Source organism: Rutidosis leptorrhynchoides, chromosome 6 (assembly GCF_046630445.1).
Source record: "Rutidosis leptorrhynchoides isolate AG116_Rl617_1_P2 chromosome 6, CSIRO_AGI_Rlap_v1, whole genome shotgun sequence".
Classification (NCBI taxonomy): domain Eukaryota; kingdom Viridiplantae; phylum Streptophyta; class Magnoliopsida; order Asterales; family Asteraceae; genus Rutidosis; species Rutidosis leptorrhynchoides.
Window position 1 is genome coordinate 156,756,674 of NC_092338.1, and position 7,255 is coordinate 156,763,928.

The window sequence follows — 7,255 nt, forward strand, 5'->3', positions numbered from 1 at the left end:
GATAGATCTATCAACAGGATTCGCGTTTACAATACCCATGTAAATAGTAGTTACCAAGCTACAGGGAAATATGCCAGTGGTACAACTTAACGTAGAATATATTTTTAAGTACTTGTGTCTATTTCGTAAACATTTATAAAAGCAGCGCATGTATTGTCAGCCCAAAAATATATATTGCAAAAGCAATTAAAAAGGGAGCAAATGAAACTCACAAGTCCCTAACCATTCATGCTATCGTATTTTTCTGGTATAACACACAACCTAAAACTATATACTCCATTATTAGATAGATTCGAAATTTTGTGGACTAAGTTACTTCAAGAGCCCAATAGCAAAATTAAATCACGGCCCAACATCCTATCATAGAACTTGGCCCAACAAGAAGAAAAATGGCAGTCCACCGTTATGGTTTTGGCTTCGTCCCATCTCCAACAGAAAGGTGAACGAGAGATTTAGTAATATAATTGTCAAAAATGTTGTTTCTAATTCACAGGGATCAAATTTCCTTGGCCCCGCAAATAAAAAAAATAATAAAGTTTCCCACCAAGTTAAAGAGATGTCGGCCACCAAATTTGTTTAATCCCACTTGCAATTTGATAACATAACCATATAATAAAATTTTACTCTTTAATCAATTTGGCAATCTAAAAACAGTGACATGTATCCAACGGTTTTTAATTTCGTTTCCATCATTGATCATACCTCACCTAATCATCATACGTTTATTCATTCTCTTCGTTATATAGATCGAAGAGTAGCAGCAGAAACTTCACAACGATCGTTGTGAGTGGTTTTGGACTACAACAAAGGACGTTCAAACTATAGCAAGGTGATGATTCTTGAATGGTTTCGAGCATATTTAAACAGATAATTAGGTGTGTTCAAAAGTAGGGTTTTTGTGTTTTGATCATGAAGGTAACAAAAGAAATCATATGTTTATTCCTATTGACATTGCAAACCGTAATAGCAGTAGTGTATTCGCGAGTGGTAAAATGGGTTCAAGGGGATGATGGTTGTGGTTTGTTGATGAAGGTGTTTGTAGAGACCCGTCCTAATCCATTCAGACGAAGTCCATATCGATTATAAACGATTCACAACAGTTGTTTACATCGCGAGGTATTTGACCTCTATATGATACATTTTACAAAAATAGGATTCGTTTTCGAAAAGACAATCTTTCATTACATCGAAAGTTGACGGCATGCATACCATTTCATAATATATCTAACTATAATTGACTTAATAAAAATCTTGATGAACGCAACGACTCGAATGCAACGTCTTTTGAAATATGTCATGAATGACTCCAAGTAATTTCTCTAAAATGAGCAAATACACAGCGGAAGATTTCTTTCATACCTGAGAATAAACATGCTTTCAAGTGTCAACCAAAAGGTTGGTGAGTTCATTAGTTTAACATAAATAATTATTTCTATCATTTTAATAGACCACAAGATTTTCATTTCCAGTTCTCATAAATGTACGTCCCATGCATAGAGACAAAAATAATCATTCATATGGATTGAACACCTGGTAACCGACATTAACAATATGCATATAAGAATATCCCCATCATTTCGGGATCCTCCTTCGGACATGATATAAATTTCGAAGTACTAAAGCATCTGGTACTTTGGATGGGGCTTGTTGGGCCCGATAGATCTATCTTTAGGATTCGCGTCAATTAGGGTGTCTGTTCCCTAATTCTTAGATTACCAGACTAAAAAGGGGCATATTCAGTTTCGATCATTCAACCATAGAACGTAACTTCGATTACTTGTGTCTATTTCGTAAAACAGTTATAAAAGTTGCGCATGTATTCTCAGCCCAAAAATATAAAGGGTAAAAAAGCAAATGAAACTCACCTAATGTATTTTGTAGTAAAAATATATATGACTATATTGAACATTGCAGGGTTGACCTCGGATTCACGAACCTATATCAATTATATATATTAAAACATATAATCGTAATCGAACGAATTTATATTATTAGTGATATACATGTTATTTTAATAACTTATATGTTATATGTTTTAAATTTAGTGTTAGGTACTAATTGTTAATTGGTAAAATAATACTAATACTAGTAATTAAAAAAAAAAGTTGTAAACTCTTTATAATGTTAATAATAATGATATCAATAATGTCAATTCAAAATAATACTAAAAATGATAATAATGATAAAATAATAATTTCACTAATAATAACAATAATACTAATATTTATATTAATAATTATAATGATAGTAATACTCCAAATAATAATGCTAATACTTATGATAATAATAATAATAATAATAATAATAATAATAATAATAATAATAATAATAATAATGATAATGATAATAATAAGAATAACAAAAATAATAAAAGTGCTACCTTAATGAATAGGACCTTAATAAAATATTGCCCCTGCCTAGGCTCAAACCCGCGGCCTCTCGTTCAAACCAACACCCACTAACCATTCCTTTGTTTCATTTTATCTGAATTAATACCCCGGGTTAATTATAACCTATATCTATTTGTATCCAATTTCTTCTTTGTAAACTAATTATCATCTTCCTTATTGGTTACCATCCTAACTCGCTATCCTCATAATCATACCAAAATCTTGATCATCTCATCATCGTTCATTAACATGTATCATCATCGTTTTTCATGACATGTTAACTTAATATTTAAACCCACCTGTCTAATGGTTTACGGACTACATGATTCCACTCATCCATTCCAATCTTTCATTTATTTAATTTAGATCATTTTGTCCCCCCTCAAATAAAGCAACGAGAATAATAACTAGTCCCACAAGTATAATTAAAAAAATTAGAAATAATATACCAATCTCTTTATTTGATGTCGGCATCACATGGAACCCTTTTTCTTTTTCGTTTTTTTTTATTTTTTTTTAATCGAAGTACTAACCGAACTAGTGGCCACCTTTCCTTTTAATATACAAATGTCGGCCCTTTTTAAATTTTTGGGTGGAATGCAGCTTTTTTTAAAAGCTAAGCCACATATTACAATACCAATCCTAGATCTTCAAATATTAAATTGTCATGTTTCCTTTTGCCTTAAAAACTCTCGTGATTCTTTTTTTTTTTCAATAAGTTTACTGTTTTCAGAAGCTAGGAAAACAGCAGCAACAGTCCGGCCATGTTACTGTTACAGAATGAGGATAGAACCGGTATTGTAGCAGTAGCGAAAATAGGAGTGTTGGTGTCTGTTTTCGAGCAGGAAAGAAACATAAAGAAAAGCGAGAAGACAAGAATATAGCAGCAGTGATAGTAGTTCTTTTGTGTTTTACGAAAGAAAGGGAAGAGAGAGAGAGATAGCGAGGATGATTAGGAGGTGTCGGTCTGGTTTTTGTTTATGAACTTCGAATGTTAACAACGATAAGAAAATGATCGAAGTGGGTGTATTAAGGTGGTGGTGCATGGAAAGCATATACGATGGGTTTCCTGGTTGAATATGGTGGTTTCTAGTCGACAACAACATCTTGTGAAAATGAAACTAGTGGTCTTTAAATGATGGTGATCAAATGAACTAAACCAGGAACAATTGTATCGAGTAATAGATTGATGATTCTTCATGGTGGATTGTTCTTGTTTATACCAAGATGAAAGAAGAAGAACAAGTAGTATTATAAGAAGAGAAAGAGCATTGGTGGTTTTGATAGTTTTTGGTTACAAGGTGGTAAGGTTGATCGAGTAATTAATAGAATATATATATATGAAGGTGTATATATATAATATGTATTTCATAGAAAATCAAACACAGTAAAGGTTTAATAGTTCAATCCCGTGAATAATAAGTTTAATTATTCATTCATTTAATTGGTCCCGTGAATTGTCAACATAACTACTGGCTGACAGTATATATTTGCATTTTTGTACTATTAACTTTAGAATAATGATATTAATTAATAAGCAGCATGGAGTTATTCTTCGATCATGTCTCATACATGCATCTATCTTTGTAATGACTATATTTAGAATATTATTTGATTAAGCCAACTCATATTATCTCTCTAAGATGGCAACGTTTATCAATTATTATTTCCAATTAAATAATTATATGCTCCATTAGTAATGATTCACCTTTAACTTTATAAAACAAAATTTTATAAATGGTTGGATATAACGTGTAGGAATGGTTCATTCATATTTTTATTTTGTTAGTTATAGTTTAATTACGGATGTTATATCGTGCTCTGTTGTTAATCAGTGGCGGATAAAAGTCTTAGAAAGAAAAAAAAAATATCCCAAAATTTTATATTACTTATAATTATTTATTTTGATCTTTATGGTATAAGATTTATTCATTAATTATTTAAAATTATTAATTACAAAAAAATTAACTCAACTGTCCCCGCTCGAACCTGGGTAAAATATAAAAAGTCCTAAAATTTAACAAATTGCTCCTAAATACATTTTTAATTAGTCTATAATTCATATAACTCATTTTCGGATCGCCGTTTATTTTAAAATCACATAAGTTCCTTTTTAACTCATTTACTATCAATTGAATGACAAATGAGTGCTACTATTGTTTACTAAAAAATTTTCGAAATCAATTATTTATATTCAATATACTTTATTTATATATGTAGATACATCATAAGTTATAATATCATATATTACTTTATTTTACATAATTAATTCAAATAACTAAATTTTGTAATACTACAAATTACCATTATATATATACAAATATATTTTTAAATATATACATTTCTATTTACAAATAAACGTTCGTGAATCCTCGGAATGGTCGAGGGTCAATTGAATATATGAAACAGTTCAAAATTCTGAGACTCGATATTTCAGACTCTGCTTATCGTGTCAAAATCATATAAAGATCAAGTTTAAATTTGGTCGGAAATTCCCGGGTCATCACAGTACCTACCCGTTAAAGAAATTTCGTCCCGAAATTTGAGTGAGGTCGTCATAGCTAACAATAAATATGTTTTCCTGACGAATATGAGCTGATAAATAGAGTTTTATCATTATTGAATAATACAGATAAAATAATTCGATTATTCGAAGAGCACGAATGAAGCTATCACAAAAGATCGAGATGAAGAAATGGAGATTTTCTATAACTTTTGACGTAGTCATGATTAAATTTAGAAAACAAGTTGCGTCTTAACTTTTGATGTTGTCTTAGTTGAATTCCGGAATTCAAGGGATTTAAAAGAAAATCTTGGAAATCTATAAGATCTGATTCTTTGGCGAATAAGGAAATTAAGATCTCTCTAATTAAATACGGTGATTTGCCTCGATTACCCTATATGATATTTCCATTATAAATTAAACTCTTCTGTTCCATTATTCTCACCATTTCTATATTTTCTTCCTTAGTTCGTACATCTAAAAATAATTGTGAAAATGCTTAATCCAGTTCTAATCTTTGATACTTTCCTAACCTTCATATCTGTCATTCTTCTTTTCAATCTTTCACCAGAAGATCTGTTTACTTCTACCATTACCTTGGGTGATACTATTCTTAATTATACCGTGTCTTTATATTGCTATTCTTATTAATATCCATGGTTTATGACCTCCGTGTTGTTTTTGGGCTTTATATTTTCTCTTATATTTCGATGTCTCTGCTCCTGTCTTCTATAATCATTGTCATCCTCAGTTAATACTATCTCTTATTTGCTACCCTAATTTCTATTTCAAAGTTTTGTCCTTTCGTTTCTTCTTCTTGTGATTAAGTACCGCTTGTAATGGTCTAGGATTCGCAGATATAAATTTCGGAATGAACATTGTTAATGTTCTAAGAAGAAAATGGTAATGGCGTGATCTTGATTTGTTAAATTGTCAGAATACCCTGGAAAAGGCCGAATCATCAAGAAAATATTTTCTTGATATTTTTAGAGGTTAAGTAGAATGTAAGAGTCGTGTACATAGCACATGATGACGTTATGGTCTGTGAATCATCACGTTCCATTTAGAAACTCAGCATAACTTACTGTAATATAATCACGTTGATCAAGTGTCATTATATTATACTAACTCATGCTTCAATTCCCAACACTCCTCCAGAATTCATTCATAATTTATACTTAGATGTTACAGAATATTGAAAACTAAAACAGTTCTCAATATGATGTAATACAGATAGCACAAAGAGGTATATAATTTCAGATAAAAATATTTATGAAAATATCTTCAGAAGTATCGAAGATATTTATGATGATATTTTGGAATTTCTAAGTTCGAAAGTTGATAAGAAAAAGATTTTCCGCAAGATTTTAACATGACTTCGGAGCAGGATATTCTCTAAAGATTTCATCGGATCCAGAATTACCTGGATTCTTTGAATATAGGGTTTGGTCCTTGTATTTGTCCTTGGTCTCCTTCATTGTTAGCTCAATCCGTTTTTCAGTTCCAACTTTTCTGAGCTTTTCCAACATACTATTATTTATTATCAACTTCTGGCGGTTAAGATTGTTTACGGTTGTCTACGGTTTCTGCTGCTTCATTCAATTTTTTTTTTAATATTCAAAGTATTGATTTGTAGACTGGGTGCTTTTCAAAATTTCAGAATAGAAGGTCATTATTCTAAGAGATAAATGTTATACATATAACTGTTGATGTAGATATGCTGTGAGTTTTTAAAGTACTGATTGCCGATTCCTCTACATTTACTGCTACCATATCTGAATCATTTGTTATCGTTCTGAGATGATTTCAAGAGAATTGTGTTTTTAGATGATTAAACGCTGACGGTAATATGGTGGAATATAAAAGGTTCCCCGGTAACAATAAAATAGCATACATATAAATCAAGGTGATAATAAGGTTGTTTCGAACGAAAAGTCGAAGTTGATTTGCTGGAGCTGTGACAAAATTTGCTACTTTGAAAAAGGATTGAAAAGTTATTTTCGGTAATAACAACGCCAAAGGAGCTAGCACAGACATGGTTTAAACGTTTTCTCAGGTTCCGAGTGTGTTCAGGTGCATAACTATATGCATCAATCTTTTCTTCGGTAGATGAAGCGCGGTTGGTTCATCCTCTTGATTGAGGTGTTTTCAAGAATCATAAAAGATTTGAACGCAGATTATAATCATCAAGATACAAATGAGGTTTAAGATGAAATCAAGTGGCAAACTTGAAGAATTGTTTAATTTCATATGTTATAATTAATATTTTAATTCATTTTAATTGTCCAATGATGGTAGTCCACAGTTAGTAATTCAATAATTCATATATAGTTTAATATATTATATTCGAATTAATTAATAC